Source organism: Phyllobates terribilis, unplaced genomic scaffold (assembly GCF_046119375.1).
Source record: "Phyllobates terribilis strain yellow unplaced genomic scaffold, ASM4611937v1 Scaffold_69__1_contigs__length_7402412, whole genome shotgun sequence".
Taxonomy (NCBI): Eukaryota; Metazoa; Chordata; class Amphibia; order Anura; family Dendrobatidae; genus Phyllobates; species Phyllobates terribilis.
The window spans coordinates 4857288-4884210 of record NW_027362829.1 but is presented as its reverse complement, the minus strand read 5'-3'; positions in this window follow the sequence as shown (position 1 = coordinate 4884210).

The following is a 26923-nucleotide window of genomic DNA, read 5'->3' as shown; positions in this document are numbered from 1 at the left end:
CTGCAGATACAATGACTACATACTGTATTTGGGGACTCGTTGTGTTTTACCGTATTTTTTGGACTATAAGATGCCTTTTTTTCCAAAATTGTTGACCTCCCTTCTAACACTCTCGCACCCCTCCAATCTATCCTAAACTCTGCTGTCTGACTAATCCACCTGTCCCCCCGCTATTCCCTGGCTTTTCCCCTCGCTCCGCCAATCCCTTCACTGGCTCCACATTACCCAGAGACTCCAGTTCAAGACCCTAACCTTGGCATGCAAAGCCACCCACAACCTGTCTCCTCCATATATCTGTGACCTAGTCTCCCGGTACTTACCTGCACGCAACCTCCGATCCTCACAAGATCTTCTTCTCTACTCCCCTCTTATCTCCTCTTCCCACAATCGCATACAAGATTTCTCCCGTGCATCCCCCCTACTCTGGAACTCTCCACCCCAGCATATCAGACAGATTATTAATAAAAATAATTGTCTGAATGTAGCTTACCAGGGGGGTGGCTGTGGTGGAGTGAGGTCACAGGAGGTAGGGTCACTGCTGTAGGAAGCCGGCAGTAGAAGTGGGGCGCTGCTGCGGGCCCCGAGCTGGGAGGAGCGGGGTATCCAGGAGGTGCGAGGCTGCAGGCCCTGGGCTTCAAGGAAATGTTAGCGGTGATTTAGGAGGGGAGTCCCCGCTCTGCCCATTGATTTTCTGGCGGTGGGCTTCAGGCAAATGGCCGCTGGAGGCAGTGCATGTGCAGATTTAGATCTCGGCTCAATGAGGAGCTGAGATCTCAATCTGCGTATTGGCCATCTCCAGCAGCCTACTTCTTGAAGCCCACTGCAGAGAAATCAATAAGCAGAGCAGGGCCTCCCCTCCTGAATTACCGCTAACATTTCCTTGAAGCCCAGGGCCCGCAGCCTCGCACCTTCTGGGCACCCCGCTCCTCCCAGCTTGGGGCCCGCAGCAGTGCCCCACTCCTACTGCCAACTTCCTGCAGCAGCGACTCTGCCTCCTGTGACCTCGCTCCACTGCCACCACCCCCCTCAGTAAGCAACCGAAAATTCGGACTATAAGACAGGACTATAAGACAGACCCCCATTTTATTATAATAAATGTTTTTCCTATTTACCTCCCAAAAATTTTTGGTGCATCTTATGGTCTGCAAAATACGATATATTAGAAGAAAAAGCTTCTATCCCTCCATTATTATCTATTAATATTGAGATGTTCTGTGCAGAGTGTCCGCCACTTACCTGGTGTAGTAATGTCCTGATGTTCTGAAGTAAATCCGTCAGATAGTCTGACGTTAGACGACGTTGTCGGTGTTTGGTCAGGCAATCCTTTACTAGCTCCATCACCAGCCGGTGAGTGAAGCTGAGGACGCCATCGGGTGGTAGAAGCACACTGTTAGGACGATTGATCATAAGGATCAACAATAGTGCTTTTACCTGAGGAATGTCCAAAACAATTCCAGCCATAGTGAAAAACTGCAAGTGCTATCAGTCACTATAGAGCCAAGAAAGGCACGGGTGAGCCTATGTGCATTGTATATATAGCGACTGTGAGCAGTGATGTCACCATCACCTGTGATGTCATCACGGAATCTTGTGATAGAATCTTCACGGAGCAGCTCTGCGCAAATAGAATGCGGCCTGGTATTATATAAAGTGAAAACACCATACAATTAACTACCCATGTTATCATGACCGTTCTATTTTATATCCAATTAGAACACAACCAGGATAAAGGTGTGTTCACAAGTTGGATTTTGGCAGTATTTTTTTTCTACCTCAAAAATCAAAGGTGGCAGGAAAAACGCTGCTTAAAATTCAGGTGTTTTTACTTGTGTTTTTTTTTTTATTCATTTGAATGGGTGAAAAATGCTGCAAAACCTCTGAAAGACTTGACAAGCTGCAGATTTTAAAAAAATGCAAAAAAAACAGCATGTGAATGAGATTTCAGAAATGTCATTCACTAAGATGGTACTGTAAAACACAGCATTTTTGCTGCAGAAGAAAGAACAGTGAATACACCCTAAAGATATCCTCAGTCATATTATGGGAAATATTGTATATTTCGCATTTATTATCTCACGTGTTTTTCTTCACCATAGAACTTTTAAGGCTGTGTGCCCACTATGCGTTTTTTAGGCGTTTCTGCAGCGTAACTTCAGCCGCGGAAACACTTAAAAAACGCTTGGTGATAGGTCTGCAATGGTCCCCAATGATAATCCGCATGTGCTGTGCACATGCCGCGGAGATTTCCGCTGCGGATTATCATTGCGGAAAAATCCGCAGCACGTCCTTTAATTTTGCAGAGTCGCTGCGATTTAGCCGCCATTGACTTGCATTGGAACGCATAACATCCGCATGACTACAAATACACATGTGGATATTATGCGACTCAATGCGTGGATGGTACCCGGGTCTGGAGATGAAGAGACTCTCCTCCAGACCCGGGTACCATAGTACCTGTAGTTAAAATAGAATTAAAATAAAAAATAAACATATACTTACCTTCTGATGGCCCCTGTCTGCTCCCGGCGGTGCTGCTGGCTCTTCTGCTGCTCGCGTTGGTAAAAGGACCTTCCATGACGCCATTTAGTCGGTTGCATGGAATTATATAGTGTGACCAAGTTGTCAAGCACTTTTCCAAGTGATGCTAAAATCACTTGGCAAAGCGCTTGACAACCCAGGGAGATGCAGAAACGCTTAGGAAAAATCCGCAGCATTTCTGCATCGTGGTCATATATCCTAACTCATTGGCGAACTGTTATACAAGGCTATATTCACACTAGACTTTTTTTAGCGGGCTTTTTATGCAAATTTTCAGCTGCGTTTTACAGTACCAACAAAGTCTATGAGATTTCCGAAATCTCATGCACAAAGCTTGCTTATTTGTCCTCAGTATTTTGTGCTTTCTATGGCTTTTTGCAATAGAGTATGTCACTTGTTTCAGCGTTTTTCACCCATTAAAAAAAAGGGTGGTGGAAAAAAATGCTGAAAAAAAGCCTAATGTGAACATTTTGCTGCGTTTTTAATGAAAAAAGCAAGTATGCGACACACATTTATTCTTGTGATTTTCCCAAGTTTAAACCATCTTGTCTTGGTCACCTGAGATAGCAGCTTGGATTATTACAGTTTAATTAAATTAGTGATGCCTACAAAGTAAACATTGGTTGAGCTAGGTGTGAGATTGAACAACACGTGTGTTATGATCTGCTACAGAGACTAAGGAAAGACAGGAGATCTGTCCCTACAATAGAACAAAACTAGATCCCTACGATGTAACGGGGAACCTGATCCTGCGATCAGACCCGCTAAAGTCCTCGGCTAGTCTGTACGAAGACCTATAGATGTGAGGGAGGAATCCCTACAAGAACTAGGGACTGGGAAAAGTTGGACACCTCCTAGCAGAAATCGTAGCAGTCAAAGACAAACACACAACAAAAAGTAAAGAGGTCAGAAGACCTAGCAAAACTAACAGAGAACGGCAACAGAGCACCAAGCTAGCTAAACAGTAGTAAATACAAATGAAGTCCAGCAATGCCAGGAGGGTGGAGCCGGATTAAATAGGCAAAACTGGTCATGTGACCAGCAAACTAAAAAAAACCTAACAGGAGAGTTGTAACAACGTGTGGACCAGGGAGGTGTGAAAATGAACAATGCCTGAGCAACTCAATGGCAAACCATAATGTGAAAGTAAATAGTGTCCTACAAATTCAATGCACTGCCAGGGTCTTAGATAAACCATTCCAGACCAATTCACCCCCCTGTTACATTTGTAATGTGTACTTTTTCATGAACATATGTCCAAAAAGTGAAACTCATATATTACACAGAGTCATTACAAACAGAGTGATCTGTTTTAAGTGTTTATTTCTGCTAATGTTGATGATTATGGCTTACAGCCAATGAAAACACAAAAGTCATTATCTCAGTAAATTAGAATTAACAAGAAACACCTGCAAAGGCTTCCTAAGCATTTAAAAAGGTCCCTTAGTCTTTTTCAGTAGGCTTCACAATCATGGGCAAGACTGCTGACTTGACAGATGTCCAGAAGGCAGTCATTGACACACTCCTCAAGGAGGGTAAGCCACAAAAGGTCATTGCTAAAGAAGCAGCTGTTCACAGAGTGCTGTATCCGAGCATATTAATGGACGTGGAAGGAAAAAGTGTGGTAGAAAAAGGTGCACAAGCAACCGGGATAACCGCAGCCTTGAAAGGATTGCTAAGAAAAGGCCATTCAAAAATTTGGGGGAGATTCACAAGGAGTGGACTGCTGCTGGAGTCATTGCTTCAAGAGCCACCACACACAGACGTATCCAGGACATGGGCTACAAGTGTCGCATTGCTTGTGTCAAGCCCCTCATGTCCAATAGACAACGCCAGAAGCGTCTTACCTGGGCCAAAGAGAAAAAGACCTGGACTGATGCTCAGTGGCCCAAGGTGTTGTTTTCAGATGAAAAGTAAATTTTGCATTTCATTTGGAAATCAAGGTCCCAGAGTCTGGAGGAAGAGTGGAGAGGCCACAATCCAAGCTGCTGGAGGTCTATTGTGAAGGCTCCACAATCAGTGATGGTTTGGGGAGTCATGTCATCTGCTGGTGGAGGTCCACTGTGTTTTATCAAGACCAAAGTCAGCGCAGCCGTCTACCAGGACATTTTACAGCACTTCATGCTTCCCTCTGCCCACAAGCTTTATGGAGATGGAAATGTCATTCTCCAGCAGGACTTGGCCCCTGTCCACACTGCCAAAGGTACCAATACCTGGTTTACACACAACAGTATCACTGTGCTTGATTGGCAGCAAACTCGCCTGACCTTAACCCCATAGAGAAACTATTATAGAGAATCTATGGGGTATTGTCAAGAGGAAGATGAGACCCCAGACCCCACAATACAGACGAGCTGAAGGCTGCTATCAAAGCCACCTGGGCTTCCATAACACCTCAGCAGTGCCACAGGCTTATCGCCTCCATGCCACATTGCCGCATTGATGCAGTAATTGATGCACAAGGAGCCCGACCAAGTATTGAGGGCATTTACTAAACATACATTTCAGTAGGCCAACTTTTCGGATTTTAAAAACATTTTTCAAGCTGTTGTTATGAAGTATTCTAATTTACTGAGATAATGACTTTTGTGTTTTCATTGGCTGTAAGCCATAATCATCAACATTAACAGAAATAAACACGTAAAATAGATCCCTCTGTGTGTAATGACTCTATATAATAGATCCCTCTGTGTAATGACTCTATATAATAGACCCCTCTGTGTGTAATGACTCTATATAATAGATCCCTCTGTGTGTAATGACTCTATATAATAGATCCCTCTGTGTAATGACTCTATATAATAGATCCCTCTGTGTGTAATGACTCTATATAATAGATCCCTCTGTGTGTAATGACTCTATATAATAGGTCCCTCTGTGTGTAATGACTATATATAATAGATCCCTGTGTAATGACTCTATATAATAGATCCCTCTGTGTGTAATGACTCTATATAATAGATCCCTCTGTGTAATGACTCTATATAATAGATCACTCTGTGTGTAATGACTCTATATAATAGATCCCTCTGTGTGTAATGACTCTATATAATAGACCCCTCTGTGTGTAATGACTCTATATAATAGATCCCTCTGTGTGTAATGACTCTATATAATAGATCCCTCTGTGTGTAATGACTATATAATAGATCCCTCTGTGTGTAATGACTCTATATAATAGATCCCTCTGTGTGTAATGACTCTATATAATAGATCCCTCTGTGTAATGACTCTATATAATAGATCACTCTGTGTGTAATGACTCTATATAATATAGGAGTTTCACTTTTTGCATTGAAGAACTGAAATAAACTAACTTTTGATGATATTCTAATTTTGTGAGAAGCTCCTGTATATAGTATGAAGCCCCACTGCCCCATATGTGTATGTATAATTTGATGCACATGACTCGCCCCCTGGGCCGTGGGGTACACGGAACCGGCCCTTCTAGTGTATGGTGCTGATGGGGGTAGTAGTGGCAACCCGATCCCGTGGCTCAGGGTGGTCAGACCAAATGGTGGCAGTCTATTTATCAGTGTTTTGAATGTCCGACTACGCCACCCGTGGATTGCGGTCAGGGATAACCACCGCTGCGAGGCAGACTGCTGAGGCTGGTGTTGGTGTGCAGCACAGGTGTAGGATAACTCCCCACGGGAAGAGTGTAGCCTCAGGGCAGTGTAGGTGGATGTTGGGGGTGATAGTGCAGGCCGCAATAGTAAGAGTTCAGAGTCCGCTTCAAACAGTTCAGGGTCTTTATTGTAGATATTATTAATGACCCAACAGTACCGGTTAGGAATGGGCCTGGGTGTCTGAGAGCATTCGGGTGAGCCCCACTGGTCAGGGTGAGTGTGTAGGCCTACCGTTCTCTCTATGCTCTTTCTGACTATCCCCCTTTTCGTGGTGTAATAGTCCACGTCCTTGAGCTGGCCGTGTACTTCTCGCCTGTATGGCATGCGACTAGGGCCTTGGGTACCTGTTGCTTGCTCCTCGCTGTACTGGTCCCTCTGTGTGGTGGAGCCTCCAGGATTCTTAGGCCAAGGGACCTGAAATCCCTCGCAGGTTGGTTCTCTGCTGCTGGGCTTGTAACCCTGACAGCCCCGGACCCCAATGCCCGGTAGATTGGTTCTCTTCCAGGACCGGCTCTCGTCACCTCTGTCCCTGGCTTGCAGTTTCTCCTCTGCCTCACGGACTCCTCAGCTACAGCTGAACTTTCCCTCCTTCTCTGGGACTAGTCTCACTCCTGAGCTAGGTCTTCCAGTTCTCTCTAACCCTGCCCCCAGTTCCAGCTTTTATAGGGGCAGCCAGCTCCCCCTGCTGGCCTGGGACAGGAGGTGCTGTATGCTAATTGTCCCTAACAAGGGGACCTCCCTCCTGCTCTCAGACACAGATTATTGTTTGTGGCATTCAGGCCTGGGGTGACACATTCTCCCCTAGTAAAATTTAGTACTCCGGACTAAACAGGAAACACAAATACAGGGTATAAATGACAACATAACATATATACAAGTATATTTTGTCCTTGAGGTCACAGCGCTTCTGTGACCGGGTGTCTATGTCACCCAACAAGGTGAAGTTTTCCACGGTGTGGGGACCTGTTTCCATAAACCCCAAGTTCCTGGCCTTGGGCGTGGCGACAAGGCTGAGCTCTCTACTTTGGGCCACAAAGAGGCCACACCGGACAGATGTGGCACCAAGAGGGCACCAAGTGCAACTATCTACAAGACAGTTCCGGTTATTCAGCGTCCATAACCTGTTAGTCCATGAACTAGAAAGACTGGAAAAACATAATTAGCAACCAGGCAAAAAACATAAAACATTTACAATATACAGCATTTAGATCTTCCAGCGAGCTGGTATTTGCCCCCTAGTGCTCCGGGTTGACCTGCGTAACCCACTGTCTGGTGGTGGTCTAACCTGACTTTCCCCACTAGCATTCAGGATACAGCTACTAGCTGGGTTTACAGGCAGTGCAGGCAGCTATCTGCGGGTCCTTTGGCTTACCGCAGGTATGGCAGGCTCACTGTCAGCAGAGGGTTGACTCTCCTGGGCTGCTGGCATGGGTTCTTCTGCCTCTAGGGCTGCTTGGTCTTCTGATTCCTCCTGCTCTCCTGTAGGTTCCTGCTGGGTTGGTTGAAGGAAGTGTAGGACGGGTATCACTATTGCATCATTTATCTGAGTCCAGGACCGGGGGAACTCTCCAAGAACTGTGCTGATCATTTCTTTCTTGTCTTCTGCGGGTTCAAGGTCATCTTGATCTTCTCCTGCACTCTGTAGTTGCTCGGGGCACCTTTTTAGGTGGTCTCTGGAGACGGTGCTAGTGGTTTCTCCTCCATCCTTGGTAATTACACATACCTTCGGGTTGTTGTGGTTGGACTGCAGTACTGTGTACGGGTCGCTCTCTCACTGGTCATCTAGCTTGTGAAGCCTTCTCTTCCGCTTCAGGACCTGCTCACCAGGTTCCAGGGGACCAGCAGGGGCGTGTTGGTTGAAGAGCCTCTCTTGCTTTTCTCTCGCTTGAGCCAGACTCCTCTCCACACTCTCCTGTACCTTCTTGTACTGTAGCCGCCGTTCCATATCCCAGTCCGCGTCTGGGGAGGTGTCCTCGGGGGTCAGGACTCCCATCTCCAGGTCTATCGGCAGCTTACCTGGTCTTGCCCGCATCAGGTAAGCCGGGGTGCAATTTGTAGCATTCACCGGGATATGGTTGTATAAGTCTATCAGGTCTGGCAGCTTCTCCGGCCACAGGCTGCGTTCTTCCAGGGGCAACGTTTTGAGGAGATCAATGACGATATTATACATTTTCTCACACAGCCCGTTGGTTTGTGGGTGGTAAGACGTTGTCCGAATCTTCTTACAGCCGTAGAGGTTGCAGAACTCCTGGAAGATTTCAGCCTCAAACGCTGGACCTTGATCTGTCAAGACCTGTTCCGGATACCCGTGTGGACGGCAGAAGTGTTGTTGGAAGGCTCTGGCCGCTGTTTGGGCTGTCAAGTCTTTAACAGGAACCACCACCAGGAACCGGGAATAGTGGTCCACTATTGTCAGGGCATAGACGTAGCCCGACAGTGGTCAAGCCTTTGTCTCATACACGGTGGGAGTACTGAGTGGCCCCGTACCGGTGGAATGCAGGGAGCTTTATTTCCTCCAACTCGTCTGGATCTTCTCCCTCATCGGGCAAGTGGGGCATTCTCGATAGGGCATCTGCATTGGCATTGGCTTGGCCTGCCCGGTACTTGATGGTGAAGTCATAGTTTGCTAGCCGGGCCATCCACCGCTGCTCTAGGGCACCAAGTCTCGCATTGTCCAGATGTGTCTACGGATTGTTGTCCGTGTACACAGTGAACTTCACAGAGGCCAGGTAATGCTTGAAACGTTCTGTTATGGCCCACACCACTGCCAAGGACTCCAGCTTAAAGGAGCTGTAATTCTCCGGGTTTCTCTCGGTGGGCCTCAGCTTCCGGCTGGCGTACGCGATCACCCTTTCTCTGCCCTGTTGGTTCTGTGACAGTACGGCTCCCAGCCCCACATTACTGGCGTCTGTGTGGAGGATAAAAGGCTGGCCATAATCAGGGTAGGCCAGGATCTCATCCCCCGTGAGGGCCATCTACAGCTGGCGGAAGGACTCCTCTTCCGGCTTGTCCCACTTGAAGGGTGGCTTTTGGCTTTTGGTCTTAGATTGTCCTATAAGGAGGTCCTGCATAGGGGCTGCCATCTTGGTGAACCTGGGGATGAACCTTCGGTAGTAGCCTACCAACCCAAGGAACTGCCTCACTTCTTTTATGATGTTAGAGGGGCTTGGCCAGTTCTTTATTGCCGTGATTTTGTCAGGGTCGGGGGCTACTCCTTCTGCACTCACCACGTGTCCCAGGTACTGTACCTTCGGCTTTAACAGATGGCACTTGGAGGGTTTCACTTTCATGCCAAAGCCTGCCAGGGCCTCGAACACCTCGGCCAGGTGCTTTAGATGGTCCTCGTAAGTCTTTGAATAGACAATCACGTCGTCCAGGTAAAGTAGGACCGTCTCAAAGTTTCGGTGCCCTAGACCAGGGTTCCCCAACTCCAGTCCTCAAGGCCCACCAACAGGTCATGTTTTCAGGATTTCCTTAGTATTGCACAGGTGATGGAATTATTGCCTGTGCAGGTGATGCAATTATCACCTGTGTAATACTAAGGAAATCCTGAAAACATGACCTGTTGGTGGGCCTTGAGGACTGGAGTTGGGGAACCCTGCCCTAGACAGCATTCCATCAGCCTCTGGAAAGTGCGTTGCAGAGTCCGAACGGCATATAGTTGAATTCACTTAATCCCATCGGGGTGGTGAAGGCGGTCTTCTCCTTATCAGCCTCTGCCACAGGAACCTGCCAGTACCCACTAGTAAGGTCCAAAGTAAAGAAGAAATTAGCTGATTTTAGTGCGGCCAAAGACTCCTCTATTCTAGGCAACGGGTATGTGTCTTTATGGGTGATACGATTGACTTCTCTATAGTCCACGCACATTCTCATAGTACAGTATTTCTTTTTTACCAGAGCCAAGGGGGCTGCCCAGGGGCTACAACTGTCTCTAATGACCCCGGCTTCCTTCATTTCTCTCAGCATGCCCTTTGCGTTCTGATAGTGTGCGGGGTGGTACAGGTCTATAACTTTCTTTTATTGGTGGGTGGCTCCCCGTGGGGATGTGGTGTTCTACCCCTTTCACTCTGCCGAAGTCTAGCGGGTGCTTACTAAAGATTCTCTCGTACTCTTGAACCACCCGGTAGACTCCTTGTTTTTGGTGCAAGGGAGTGGAGTCAGCACCCACGTGGAGTTTCTGGCACCAGTCCTCCTCGGGTTTCTGGGAACCATTACCCTTCGCCTGGGGAGATGGAGGCAAGGGTTCCACAGCCCTGACAGCATTGTGTTCAACAGTATACAATTTGGCTAGTGTAGCATACCGGGGCAAGTGTACTTCCCTTTCCCCAATGTTTAAGATCCGGACGGGCACCCTTCCATGGCGGACATCGACCACACCCCGGGCTGTCAAAATGGTGGGCCTGCTGTCTGAGTACACGGGTTCTACCATGGCTTGGTAGTCTCTCCCTCTTAACCCGATTGCAGTCCGACACCAGATCATTTCACTTTTGGGGGGCATAGCAATGGGGAACGGGTCGCTCATCCTCACACTACCGATCTCACCACCAGACAGTTCTACCTGTTGCCATCTCATCAGGGCTCTTATCTCCTTCTGGAGGACCCTCTGTTGGCTGGAGCTCGCATTCATCGCCACCTGCTGCAAAATTACAATTACTTCTGAAAGACAATTTTCAATCACATTAGTACCCAAGGTTATTTTAGGGTGACTTTCTCGACGGTCAATGTCCACAATGATCACTCCCTGTGCCGGCAGTTCAACTTTACCAATCTTAATGGTCATCTCTCTGAACCCCACCTGCGGCACGGGTTGACCATTGCTGGCGATGATGCTCAGGTCATCGTCTGGATAACGAGTTATATCAGTGTCACTCCAGTACTGCTTGAAAAGTACATAGGGGATGGTAGTCACTTGGGACCCGGTGTCCAGCAGTGCACTCATGGGGATACCGTCCAGCACTACGGGTAAAACCGGCGTTCCCCTACGTACTTATCACGCCAATTAGATGGGCCTGATGACCTTATGCCTGGGGGTTGGCCCTTTGCCCCAGGTCGGACCCATTTAAAGTACAGTACCTGGCTACGTATCTCGGCTGGCTGCAACGACGGCAAATCGGCTGTCCATCCTCAGTGTAATGATCGGCGGGCCTCCCTCTGAATGACGGGATCCTCCTCCGTCGACGCCACGGGACATCCTCCGGACTGGAAGCCAGCTTGATTGGTCCTGACGGGTCCATCTGTAACGACTGTACGGTCCTGGTCAATGCAGCAACACTCTTTGTTAGTTCTTGGACCTGATGGTGCAGGTTTGCAGGCGGGGATGCATTTAGGGCCTGCGCATCAGCCCCCACAAGGTCTGCGGGATAGGGCGCCACCCCCTGGTGGTAAGGGATGGCAGGGCGCCGGGAAGCTACAGCGCCACCCGGTGCAGGTTCTCGGAGCACCTGGATGGCCCTATCTTTGAACTGTGCAAAAGTCAAATCGGGGTTCTGTAGGGCCATGAGGCGCAGCTGGGTTCTGTGGGCGCTGGACAGCAGACCTTCTATGAACTGGTCAGTCAATAGTTTATCTGTATCCTGCACGCTGCCAGGGTCAGCTTGCTTAATTGCCCCCAAGGCTTCCTGTAAATTTAGGGCATAATCTCGGATGCTATCTTGAGCTCGCTGCTTACATCCATAGAACCGCATTTTGATTTCAGCTGAGGTACGGGTATCAAAGGTGTCCCGTAGACGGGTCAGAACCCCCCTTACAGTCCTTTTCTCCTCAGCTGTCCAAGACTTTACCTCCCGCTGGGCCGCACCAGTTAACTGCCCTATCAGTATGCTTACTTTCTGTTCTTCTGTCAGGGGATAAACTTTGAACAGGCTATACAGCCTTTCTTTAAAGTCGCCCAAGGTATGATCCCCTGTGATATTGGGCAGATACCCTGATTCCAGCGATGTGTCACTTTTTCAGCTGCTTGTTGTCATTTTGAGAAAATCACCGTTTTATCTGCTGCAGATCTAGCAGCTCTCTGAATGCTGCGCTCTGTATAGTCCCACCCACACCACTGATTGGCAGCTTTCTGCCCATGCTCAGTGTACACAGAAATCTACTGATCAGTGATGGGGGTGGGGTCCTACAGAACTTACTAGTCATCTAGTGATAATTACCTTCTGACAAATCAATGATTTTATCAAAACAACACTAAGCAGCCCAGTAAGTGACACATTACTGGAATCAGTGCCTCTAACCCTACATTATGCTGCTCTCAGATTAGGTGGCAAAAACCTGATGACAGATTCCCTTTAAAGGAGCTGTAAAGACAAAAAAGTTTGTATTAAAAAAAATACAAGCCATTTGTTAAATTAACTTTTTTTCATTGTTAATTCACATTAGACTGTATCTTCAACACTTTTGTCAGCAGGTCTTATTACAGACTCTGAATAGGGCAGCTCTCTCCCTCTCCCTCAGCAGAAAGTCACAGCATGGTTAAAAAACGGGATCTTTTATGATTTTCTCATAATAAATAAAAAAGGACATGCAAGTCCTCCAAACTATTTTCCGTTTCTCTATAGGGGAGGTCCTAAATCTTTCTTGTTCTTTAGTTGATCACATGTCAAAAATGCAAAGCATTTACTATGAACTCGCCTAAAAAAATATACACTTGGAGAGTAATATCATCATCTGCATGTAAATATTCCTTGACTCTAAGGGCTCGCTCACACTGTCGTATAACACGGCCGAATGCTATGTGATGTTTTATCGGATAGGACTCGGCCCTATGTTATACTATGGGACAGTGCGATTATTGGCATGAGAAAATAATCTCATTCGATATTCGGACCATGTGCACCCATACAAGTCTATGGGTGCACGTAAAACATTGGACTGCACTCGGATGTCATCCAAGTGCAGTCCGATGAACACTCACAGAGACTATGGATAAGATGGAGAAATTAAGTTCTCCATCTTCTCCATATCTGTGCTGCGAGAGAATCGGATCACACTCAGCTGAAGCTCTGACAGAGGTTGAGCCGAGTGTCATTAGCATAATTGGCCCTATTCTCTTGCATGAGAGAATATATGGCTTAGTGAGTGGACCCTAAAACTGAATAGCAGTGACGGACAGGCACCTCACAAGCGGGATCCATGTAGCTCTCAGATGTCATGTAGGTAGGGCTTCATTCCATGGGGTAGGGCTTAATTTCAAGGTATATAAAAAAATGGACTTCAAATAAAAATTAAATGAACACAAAAAGCACTAATTGAATTATTTTTTTCGTATTTATGTTTGCAGCCCCTTTAAAAACCCTTTGAGGACCAAGGCACATATATGTCCCATAGTTTTAAACTGGAAAAAAATTTGATTGAATAAAATTTAAGGTCCTCAAAGGTTTAAGTAGGTCATAAATTCATATGAATACTTGCTCATACAATTGCACATGCCAAAAGATGAAGAAGAACAGAATCAAAAATATGACATTAAGTGGAGTGTGGCACCCCAGGGGTCTGGTTTCCACAGTAACAGCAATGTTATGTCTGAGAGCAGGTGGGAGGTCTCTTGGTCAGGAATCCTATGCATGCCACACCTCCTGCCCAGTCCTGGGAGGGGAAGAACTTCCCCTATATAAACCTGGGGCTGAGGCAGGGTTAGTGAGTAGAGAAGAAGTAGAGACAGAGAAGCAGATATAGGAAAAGAACATCAGGAGCTCTGTGGGAGCAGTGCTACAAGGAGTCAGGGGCTGGCAGCTGCAGAGCTCGCCCTGACTGAGAAGTTATCACCGGACCCGGAGTCCGAGGCTGTGGGGACTAACTCCTATCCAGCAGCAGAAACCGACCGGCAGGGGATTGCAGGTCCTCTGGCCCAGAAACCCGAAGGCACGGTCACACGCGTGGGACCAGCACCGCCGTCGTGGAGCGGAAGCTACTAGAAGGCCCCGAGTCACCGGCCATACGGGTGAGCACCACACGGTACACTCAGGGACGTGGGCTACTTATACCCGCCTCTAGCAAGGTAGCCAGAAGAGTATCGTTAGTCTGGGAGGCCTACAACTCCGCCTGGCCAGGGGAGATCCCATCTGCTCAAGGACTGACCAGGCCCCAATCGCTAGCCAGTACTCCGGGAGGGTCTATCGTTGTCACCAGTAAAGACCCTGAACTACACCGCACCGTCTCCGAGTGGTTCCTGCTACCCCCATCATCCACGTCGGCTGCCCTGAGGCCATACCCCTCCCGTTGGGGGTTATACTATCACGCTGCACAATCCTACCACCGGCCTCAGCGGTCTGCCCTGCAGCAGCAGCTCCTTAGCTGTACTCAACGGGTGGCGTAGTCGTCCAACATCTACCGCTAATACAACGCCACTTAGTCTGACTCCCTGGGCATGGACCGGATCACCGCCACGAGACTACAACCCTCAAGAGATCCGGCTCCGTGTAAGCTCCCGCGTGCGCAACGCAGCGCGACACAGGCCCAGGGGCGCGTCAACTTTTGGCGTAGTCGGCAGGATCTCGTGCCCGCAACCACCGGGTACTGCGTGCCTGAAAAAGACTGTTCAAACTTACCTGTGGTGAAGATTCCCGCCATCCGGCGCCATCTTCCGCTTCCTTCCCGCCATCGGTGGAGTTTTCCCGCCATCCGGCGCCATCTTCAGCCTTCTTCCCGCCATACGTGGAGTTTTCCCGCCATTGGACGCCATCTTGAGGACGCCGCGCGGGAAGAAGAGGGGCGTGGACTCCGAAAGCGCGTGAGAACTGAAGCCCCGCCTCACGTCCGGACGTTGCGTAAGGTCCTGGAAGGAGCCCAGCAGACGCCGACGTCACAGGAGCGCGACGGAAGGTCCTCAACCCTGACGATCCACTGCGGAGCCGCGGCCTACGGAAGAGGATCATCGCAAGGTAGGCCACGGTCCACTAGGGGGGAGAAGGATGCCGGATACGGAGGAGAGCTTCACCGCTTCAACCCCCGCCAGCGCCACCGCTGTTGCGGTCATGCCTTTCACCATGCCCTATATCCCGGGGGCAGCCTGGCTACCCCAGTACTCAGGGGAGTCACATACCCTGCATGACTTTAGAGAAAAGCTGGATAGCCTCTTCCAGGTGTACCCCCTCACAGAGGAGCAAAAAGTGAGCATCCTGGTGGCCCAATTAACCGGGGCAGCCCAAAGGGAGGTAAAGTCCTGGCCACCTGGGGGGAGGACTGTCGCAGGGATACTAACCCGGCTGAGGGACACCTTTGATACCCGCACCTCAGCCGAGATCAAGCTTAGATTCTACGGGTGCAAACAGCGGGCACATGAGAGTATAAGGGACTATGCCCTGAACCTACAAGAGGCCCTGAGAGCCATTAAGCAGACCGACCCTGACGGCGTGGGAGACGAGGACAGGCTGTTGACTGAACAATTTATAGAGGGTTTATATTGCAATGCCCACCGAACCCAGTTGCGGGCAATGGCCTTACAGGACCCTCATCTGGGATTTGCACAGTTCAAGGACAGAGCCATCCGGGTGCTTCGAGAACCGGCACCAGGTGGCGTTGTGACCCCCAGACGCCCCACTACCACTTACCACCAGGAGGCGGCGCCCTTGTCGGCAGGGCCTGTGGGAGCTGATGCGCAGGCTTTGAACAATGACCCGGCTCCAGACCTGCACCATCAGGTCCAAGAGCTAGCTAAAAGCGTTGCTGCGCTAACCCGAACTGTGCAGTCTTTACAGGTTTCCACTCCAGGGAAGATCCAGCTGGCATCCGGACCGGAGGACATCCCGTGGCGTCGACCAAGGAGGACCCCACCGGCCAGAGGAAGACCCAGCGACCGATACAACGAGGACGGACGACCCATCTGCCGCCGCTGCAATCAACCCGGACATATGGCAAGGTACTGTCCTTTAAACTGGCACAACCTGGGGTAGAGGGCCAACCCCCAGGAAAAAGATCACCAGGCCCATCGAACTGGCGCGACAAATATGTGGGAGGCCAGTTACCCGCACGTTGGAGGATTTGAAGTGTATAAATTGTTTTATTTGTGGTTACCTGTTTTTCTTGTTGCTTGTGTATAATTATGTGTTTCTAGTTATTTATAGGAGTCCTTGGTGGATTTACCGGGAATCCTTGTACATGGTTTGAGCGTAACCTAGGAATGGACTAAAGACTGTTAAGGACTCGGGGCAGGACAGACCCCTACCTGGTTACGTCTCCCTGTTTTGGTGAAATGGACACCTTGCTTTTCTTCAAAAACTGCACCCGGTTGCGGACACGCCGTGACCATCTTTATATGTTTTTCTTATTGTACTATTATTGTTTATACCTTGTTATGTTTAAAAATATGTTTAGTCCCGGAGTACTAAATTTCACTAGGGGGGAATGTGGCACCCCAGGGGTCTGGTTTCCACAGTAACAGCAATGTTATGTCTGAGAGCAGGTGGGAGGTCTCTTGGTCAGGAATCCTATGCATGCCACACCTCCTGCCCAGTCCTGGGAGGGGAAGAACTTCCCCTATATAAACCTGGGGCTGAGGCAGGGTTAGTGAGTAGAGAAGAAGTAGAGACAGAGAAGCAGATATAGGAAAAGAACATCAGGAGCTCTGTGGGAGCAGTGCTACAAGGAGTCAGGGGCTGGCAGCTGCAGAGCTCGCCCTGACTGAGAAGTTATCACCGGACCCGGAGTCCGAGGCTGTGGGGACTAACTCCTATCCAGCAGCAGAAACCGACCGGCAGGGGATTGCAGGTCCTCTGGCCCAGAAACCCGAAGGCACGGTCACACGCGTGGGACCAGCACCGCCGTCGTGGAGCGGAAGCTACTAGAAGGCCCCGAGTCACCGGCCATACGGGTGAGCACCACACGGTACACTCAGGGACGTGGGCTACTTATACCCGCCTCTAGCAAGGTAGCCAGAAGAGTATCGTTAGTCTGGGAGGCCTACAACTCCGCCTGGCCAGGGGAGATCCCATCTGCTCAAGGACTGACCAGGCCCCAATCGCTAGCCAGTACTCCGGGAGGGTCTATCGTTGTCACCAGTAAAGACCCTGAACTACACCGCACCGTCTCCGAGTGGTTCCTGCTACCCCCATCATCCACGTCGGCTGCCCTGAGGCCATACCCCTCCCGTTGGGGGTTATACTATCACGCTGCACAATCCTACCACCGACCTCAGCGGTCTGCCCTGCAGCAGCAGCTCCTTAGCTGTACTCAACGGGTGGCGTAGTCGTCCAACATCTACCGCTAATACAGCGCCACTTAGTCTGACTCCCTGGGCACGGACCGGATCACCGCCACGAGACTACAACCCTCAAGAGATCCGGCTCCGGGTAAGCTCCCGCGTGTGCAACGCAGCGCGACACAGGCCCAGGGGCGCGTCAGGAGCACTTACAGGTATTCAAGGTGAAAGAGACCAGCAAAGGCATCGTCTCGAATGACAGTAAATGAGTTAGAATTCAGCAAGCTGAAAATGAAGACAGCAGGTTAGAAGCGAACCAGACTTTATGGTGCTCAGAATTAGTCAAGCAGAATTTATTGACTGCTCTTGCAAAGCACTGAGACTCCCGCTGTGTATAGATGGCGCCGTGCGGCCTCCCGCTGTGTATACATGGCGCCGTGCGGCCTCCCGCTGTGTATAGATGGCGCCGTGCGGCCTCCCTCTGTGTATAGATGGCACCGTATAGATGGCTACGTGCGGCCTCCTGCTGAGTATACGTGTATAGCTGGCTACGTGCGGCCTCCTGCTGAGTATAGATGCCGCACGGCGCTCCCCCCAGAGACAGCAGGAGGCCGCACAGCGCCATCTATACTCAGCGGGAGACCGCACGTAGCCATCTATACACAGCAGGAGGCCGCACGGCGACATCTATACTCAGCGGGGGGCCGCACGTAGCCATCTATACTCAGCGGGGGGCGCATGTAGCCATCTATACACAGCAGGGGGCCGCACGGCGCCGTCTATAAACAGCGGGGGGCCGCACGTAGCCATCTATACACAGCGGGAGGCTGCACGGAGCCCCCCCAGAGACTTCAGGAGGCCGCACGGCGCCAACTATACTCAGCAGGAGGCCGCATGCAGTCATACACACACACAAACATATACAGACACGCATAAACACATTTGAAACACAAAATTACATACAAACAGACATCACACAATGACATCTGCCCACACACACACACACACACACACAAACAGACAGACATCACACACACACACACCTGCCCACACACACACACACCTGCCCACACACACACACCTGCCCACATACACATCTGTGTGTGTGTATGTATAGTGTGTGTGTATAATGTGTGTGTATGTATAGTGTGTGTGTGTGTGTGTGTATAATTTGTGTGTGTGTATTTTTTTTTTTAAGTTAAAAACAAGTAAAATGCTTGTGGCATCAATATCAAGACTCCAGATATAAGGGCCTATTCACACTGAATTTTGCAATGCATTCATCTCCTCTTTCCAGGCTTCTATCTAAATCCCTGAAAAATGGCATTCAGATGTACCTTGACATAGCCATTGATTTGAACAAAGGCAAACCGAGGCTAAAGTCTGAATCTTTAGGCTCCATTTTCTCTGCTTTCAGATGTCTCATTTCAGACAGCACAATCCTGAATTTCAGGGATTCAGTTGTAAGCCTTGTGTAAAGACCTGAATGCAGAGCTGAATGTAGTGTGAATAGGTCCTTACATCCTACACCACCTCAGGGGATTGTTGTTATGGAGTATTGCCCCTGAGTGGCCGCAGTTATGACCACCACCAGGGCTCGCGGTCACCCACCCTAACTTTGGTATTCTGGGGAGCTGGTATAATGAATATCTGAGAAGAGCCCTAGAGAAGCAAGAACATTGGACAACCAAGAGGTGGTGGCCTCAAGTCAGGTGTAGTGTTCAACAGGGCAAGACTTTCTAACCTGCCCACACACACACATATACACACACACACACCTGCCCACACAGACACACACACACACACCTGCCCACACAGACACACACACACCTGCCCACACACACACACCCACACACACACACCTGCCCACACACACACACACACCTGCCCACACACACACACACACACACCTGCCCACACACACGCACACCTGCCCACACACAAACACACCTGCCCACACACACACACACAACTGCCCACACACATACACACCTGCCCACACACACACACAAACACCTGCCCACACACACACACCTGCCCACACACACACCTGCCCCCACACACACACATGCCCACACACACACCTGCCCACACACACACACACCTGCCCACACACACACACCCACACCTGCCCACACAGACACCTGCCCACACAGACACATATACACACACACACACATATACACACACACACATATACACACACAGACACACCTGCCCACACAGACACACACACATATACACACACACACATATACACACACACCTGCCCACACAGACACACACACACCTGCCCACACAGACACACACACACCTGCCCACACACGCACACCCACCCACACACACACACCTGCCCACACACACACACACCTGCCCACTCACACACACACACACCGGCCCACACACACGCACACCTGCCCACACAGAAACACACCTGCCCACACACACACACACACACACAACTGCCCACACACATACACACCTGCCCACACACACACACAAAGACCTGCCCACACACACACACCTGCCCACACACACACACACCTGCCCCCGCACACACACACACCTGCCCACACACACATCTGCCCAACAGACACCTGCCCACAAACACACACACACACCCATATACACACACCTGCCCACACACACACCTGCCCACACACACACACACACACCTGCCCACACACACACCCACACCTGCCCACACAGACACCTGCCCACACAGACACCTGCCCACACAAACACACACACACACATATACACACACACACATATACACACACAGACACACCTGCCCACACAGACACACACACATATACACACACACACATATACACACACACACACACCTGCCCACACAGACACACACACACACCTGCCCACACAGACACACACACACCTGCCCACACACACACACCCACACACACACACAACTGCCCACACACATACACACCTGCCCACACACAAACACCTGCCCACACACACACACACCTGCCCACACACACACACACCTGCCCCCGCACACACACACACCTGCCCAGACACACATCTGCCCAACAGACACCTGCCCACAAACACACACACACACACCCATATACACACACCTGCCCACACACACCTGCCCACACACACACACACACCTGCCCACACACACACCCACACCTGCCCACACAGACACCTGCCCACACACACACACACACACACACACATATACACACACACACATATACACACACACACACCTGCCCACACAGACACACACACATATACACACACACACATATACACACACACACACACCTGCCCACACAGACACCTGCCCCCACAGACACCTGCCCACAAACACACACACACACCTGCCCACACACACACACACTCACCATCCCTCGGCTCAATTCCTACTGCCTGCTCTCTCTCTTTTCCGGTGCAGCACTGCAGGCCGGGGCGCACTGCGTGACGTCACAGCTAGGAGACACAGCCGCGCACAGGGCCATGTCTCCTAGCAGTGACGCGGCCGGGCCAGCACAGGGAAGTTAACTGCTGCAGTGCTGGCCCGGCCGATGAAGAAGTAGCGGCGGCCGCTGCTGGGGGAGCGGTCCGGGCCCCCCCCTCCCGCCACTGCTACAGCTATGTGCCGCGGCGGCCCGCACATATAATGAGGGCAATCCGGCATTAGACACCCCGCCTGGAGCCGCGGGCCCCCTGCAGGCTCGGGGCCCTGGTTGGTCGCCCGGATTGCCCTCATTATAATCCACCTATGGATATAGGGCATGGAAAACGGCATCACAGCTGCAGCGGCTACACTGGTGGTAGAGGGTCCCTCCGCGTCCGACATCTTCCTCCCCCCTAGTTAACCGTGGCCTACCTTCTGGCGATCCTCTTCTGTAGGGCGCGGCTCCGCTCGCGATGCTGTGGGCGAGGACCTTGCGTTACTCGGTGATGACGTCGGCATCCGCTGGATCTCCTTCCAGGACCTTGAGCAGCGTCTCAGCGTATGGCGGGGCTTCAGGTCTCGCGCGTTTTTGGACGTCCACGCCCCTCTTCTTCACGCGCGGCGTCCCAAAGATGGCGCCCGATGGCGGGAAACGGCTCCGATTGGCAGGAAATGGCCCCGAATGGCGGGAAACTTCACTCAGATATGTATAGAGTCTTTTCCAGGCACGCAATACCCGTTTGTGGCGGGTTGGTCACAATTCTGCCAACTACGCCAAAGCTGACTCGCCCCCTGGGCCGTGGGGTACCCGGAACCGGGCCTTCTAGTGTACGGTGCTGATGGGGGTAGTAGTGGCAACCCGATCCCGTGGCTCAGGGTGGTCAGACCAAATGGTGGCAGTCTATTTATCAGTGTTTTGAATGTCCGACTACGCCACCCATGGATTGCGGTTGGAGATAACCGCCGCTGCAAGGCAGACCGTTGAGGCTGGTGTTGGTGTGCAGCACAGGGGTAGGATAACTCCCCACGGGAAGAGTGTAGCCTCAGGGCAGTGTAGGTGGATGTTGGGGGTGATAGTGCAGGCCGCAATAGTAAGAGTTCAGAGTCCACTTCAAATAGTTCAGGGTCTTTATTGTAGATATTATTAATGACCCAACAGTACCGGTTAGGAATGGGCCTGGGTGTCTGAGAGCATTCGGGCAAGCCCCACTGGTCAGGGTGAGTGTGTAGGCCTACCGTTCTCTCTATGCTCTTTCTGACTATCCCCCTTTTCGTGGTGTAATAGCCCACGTCCCTGAGCTGGCCGTGTACTTCTCTCTTGTATGGCTTGCGACTCAGGCCTAGGGTACCTATTGCTTGCTCCTCGATGTACTGGTCCCTCTGTGTGGCGGAGCCTCCAGGCTTCTTAGGCCAAGGGACCTGAAATCCCTCGCAGGTTGGTTCTCTGCTGCTGGGCTTGTAACCCTGACAGCCTCGGACCCCAATGTACGGTAGATTGGTTCTCTGCCAGGACCGGCTCTCGTCGCCTCTGTCCCTGGCTTGCAGTTTCTCCTCTGCATCAAGGACTCCTCAGCTACAGCTGAACTGTCCCTCCTTCTCTGAGACTAGTCTCACTCCTGAGCTAGGTTGTCCAGTTTTCTCTAACCCTGCCCCCAGTTCCAGCTTTTATAGGGGCAGCCAGCTCCCCCTGCTGGCCTGGGACAGGAGGTGCTGTATGCTAATTGTCCCTAACCAGGGGACCTCCCTCCTGCTTTCAGAAACAGATTATTGTTTGTGGCATCCAGGCCTGGGGTGACACACACACACTGCTCTATATTTAGTATGATGCCCCCACTCCTCCATATATATAGCATGATGGTCCCACTGCTCCATATACAGGTGCATCTCACTAAATTAGAATATCATCAAAAAGTTAATTTATTTCAGTTCTTCAATACAAAAAGCTGTCTTTCAGCTCATCTGCATTGTTGGGTCTGGTATCTCTCATCTTCCTCTTGACAATACCCCATAGATTCTCTATAATAGATTCTCTATGGGGTTAAGGTCAGGCGAGTTTGCTGCCAATCAAGCACAGTGATACTGTTGTGTGTAAACCAGGTATTGGTACTTTTGGCCGTGTGGACAGGGGCCAAGTCCTGCTGGAGAATGACATTTCCATCTCCAAAAAGCTTGTCGGCAGAGGGAAGCATGAAGTGCTGTAAAATGTCCTGGTAGCCGGCTGTGCTGACTTTGGTCTTGATAAAACACAGTGGACCTACACCAGCAGATGACATGGCTCTCCAAACCATCACTGATTGTGGAGCCTTCACACTAGACCTCAAGCAGCTTGGATTGTGGACTCTCCACTCTTCCTCCAGACTCTGGGACCTTGATTTCCAAATGAAAATTGGAACTCTAGGACCTTGTGGAGTGTGTCAATGACTGCCTTCTGGACATCTGTCAAGTCAGCAGTCTTCCTCATGATTGTGGAGCATACTGAAACAGTATTGAAGAACTGGAATAAATTAACTTTTTGAAGATATTCTAATTTAGTGAGATGCACCTGTATATACTATGATGGTCCCACTGCCCAACATACATATAGTATAATGGCCCCACTACTCCATATGTAGTATGATGGACCCACTACTCCAGATATATAGTAGGATGGCTCCACTGCCCGATTATTTAAAAAAAGAAAGTTTATTCTCACTTAATCCTGATTCCCTACATCACGGCCTCTGTCTCCTCTTCCATGTCGGGACTGCAGAGCAGAGCAATGCAATGATGTCACCGAGCCACCTGCGTGAGTATGCTGACATCTCGTTAACCGCAGGCCTATGGCGATCTGTGGCATATGAAAGAGATAGTGATAGGGCAGGGAGCTTGTGTCTCACTGCTTTATCATGCGACGCCTCTGCATAAGAGACATTAGGGCACATTAGCTACGTCACAGAAGACACTGGAGCTGGAGTATATAGAATAGGAGACACTGGGGCTGGCGTATATTCATCACAGGATACATTGGGGCTAGAGCATATACATCACAGAAGAAGCTGGAGTATATAGAATAGGAGACACTGGGGCTGGAGTATATAGAATAGGAGACACTGGGGCTGGCGTATATTCATCACAGGATACATTGGGGCTAGAGCATATACATCACAGAAGAAGCTGGAGTATATAGAATAGGAGACACTGGGGCTGGAGTATATAGAATAGGAGACACTGGGGCTGGCGTATATTCATCACAGGATACATTGGGGCTAGAGCATATACATCACAGAAGAAGCTGGAGTATATAGAATAGGAGACACTGGGGCTGGAGTATATAGAATAGGAGACAATGGGGCTGGCGCATCTACAGTTCTGCTCAAAAGTTTACATACCCCGGCAGAATTTTTCCTTTCTTGGCCTTGTTTCAGAGAAAATGAATGATAACAAAAACACTTTTTCTCCACTCATGGTTATTGGTTGGGTGAAGCCATTTACTGTCACATTTCTGTGTTTTCTCTTTTTAAATCTTAATGACAACTAGTGATGAGCGAGCATGCTCGCTACTGCTCGGTGCTTGCCCGAGTATCTCACTGCTCGAGATGCTCTGCGCTCACCGAGTATTTCCGGGTTAGTCGGGCGGGAAGTCAGGTCCCCTCCCTGCATGTTTGGCGCTCTTTACAGAGCCAATGAACATGCAGGGATTGCCTGCCATGCACTGTAATGCCATAGCCATGTTGGTTGTGGGCATTACAGTGATTGGCTGGCCGCACAGCGTCATCAGGTCTATATCTGACCTGGCGCCGCCATGCTCATCACAGTCACTCCGGATCAGACAGTGTAGGGAGAGCTGCTGCTGCGTTAGGGAGAGATTTGATTGTGTATTAGGTAGTGTAGTGAGAAAAACCGCACATTACACATATCCATCTCAACAAACAGTCCTTCTGAGGACTAATACATCTGCAGAGATATCAGGCAGGCAGTGTATATAGGCAGGCAGGCAGTGTATATAGCAGACTGCAGTGCATATAGCACAAGAGGCTCCATTCCAATTCTGCTTTCTGCTGCTGTTAGATATTTCTATACAAAGGCCCAGGTCTCAGGGGCGAGGAATACTTTTCTTTGGATCTTAATCCTCATTATTTGCTTATAAAGCAATCCAGAGAACACTGTTTTTCTGCGCCATTTGCTTGTTGGCACTGCAGAATACAGCCAGGTCCTTTCCATATTAGAGCGCTAGAAATCCAGCTATTTAAAACTGTGTTTTCTCCGTCACACGGTTCACATATACGTTGTCAGAAAATACTGCCATTTCTGGCCTCCATTTTTTCAGTGTGTCAGTGAAGCAATTCACAGCAGTTTGCTGTTCACACTACTTACCTACAGGCCAGGTATTTAAAACTCTGTTTTCTCCATCACACCGATCACATATAACTTCGCTTCAAACTCAGTCATTTGTAGTGAGCGTGGAAGATACTATCCTCCATTTAAAATGGGCAAGGCACGTGGCAAGGGACGGGGAACTGGACGTGATGGTAATGGTGCATGCAGAGGCCGAGGACAAGGCCGTGGGCAAGCCGAAATTGTGCCACAACAAACACCCACATCTTCTCGCCTGACCTTCCTGTCCCAATTTCTAGGGGACCGCAGCACACCACTATTGAACCCAGATCAATGTCAAAAGGTTGTTGGTTGGATAGCGGATAATGCTTCCAGTCACTTAGCCACCACCACCACCACCCTGTCTTCCACACGGTCAAGTCTCAGTAGCCATGAGTCTGGACCTCATATTCCTCACCCTGAACCTCCTTCCTCCCACCATGCCGAGTACCCAGAGACAACTGATCCCACACTTGGACAATCTGAAGAGCTGTTCACTTTTCCATTTATAGATTCGGGCCTCTCGCCCGGTCCACTTGAAGCGGGGCAAGAGGAGATCACGTGTAGCGATGCCCAAATATTTGAGCAGCCACGGTCACACGAAGGCGACGGTGGGAAACTGTCACAAGAGGTGGACGATGATGAGACACAATTGGCAGAAAGTCAGGAATAGTACCAGGGTGCAGAAGTGGGAGATGAGGTGGTGGATGATATAGTAACTGACCCAACCTGGCAGGAGGACATGCAGAGCAAGGACAGCAGCACACAGGTGGAGGGAGGCAGAGCACCCCAACAGGTAGGAAGAAGCAGTGTGGTGGCCGCAGACAGAAGGCAGGCTACCGTTTCCCGTAACACCAACACGAAGGAAGTTGCCACTACAACTGTTAGGTCTTCCCGAGTCTGGTTGTTTTTTAAAGACTCTGCTGATAACTCCAAAAAGGCCATTTGCATCACGAGCCAGACCAGCATCAGCAGGGGTGGCAAAACGACCAGCCTGACCACCACCAGCATGATCAGGCACATGGCAGCAAATCACTCGACTTTGTGGGCCGAACACCAGGGTCCAGGAACAGTGTCTACAGGTGGCACCATTGCTTTTTCTGCTGTTGTGCATGCAAGTCAATCCCCTGTCCATAGTGCATGCAAAGATGCCTCCTGCCCTGCACCTGTCATAGCACACTCTCAAGTAGCAGCATCAGGAAGCACGTCCATGTCCTTGTCCCAGCGCAGCGTTCAGTTGTTCATACTCCAGTCCTTGGAATGCAAGCGCAAATATGCAGCCAACGTCCCACAGGCCACACTACTAAATTCTCACAATTCACGACTGCTTGGCTCGAAATGTTGCCTTTTAGGCTTGTGGAGACAGAAGCATTCCGCAACCTGATGGCGGCGGCCGTCCCTCGGTACTCTGTCCCCAGCCGCCACTATTTCTCCCAGTGTGCCGTCCCCACATTACACAAGCACGTGTCCTAAAACATTAGCCGTGCCCTCAACAACGCAGTTACCAGTAAAGTCCACCTAACCACGGACACGTGGACAAGTGCTTGTGGGCAGGGACGGTACATCTCGCTGATGGCACACTGGTTTAACATAGTGGAAGCCGGGACCCAGTCGGACATTGGGACGGAACACGTCCTCCCGACGCCAAGGATTGCAGGTCCTAGGTCAATCAGGGTTGCCCCCACGGTCTACAGCTCCTGAACCTCATGCTCCTCAGCCTCCTCCTCCTCCTCAGCCTCCATCTCCGAAATGATCACATCAGTCACAAGCTGAAAGCACTGCAGCACTGCCTCGGCCAAGAGGCAACAGGCTGTGCTGAAGCTAATATGCTTAGGTGAA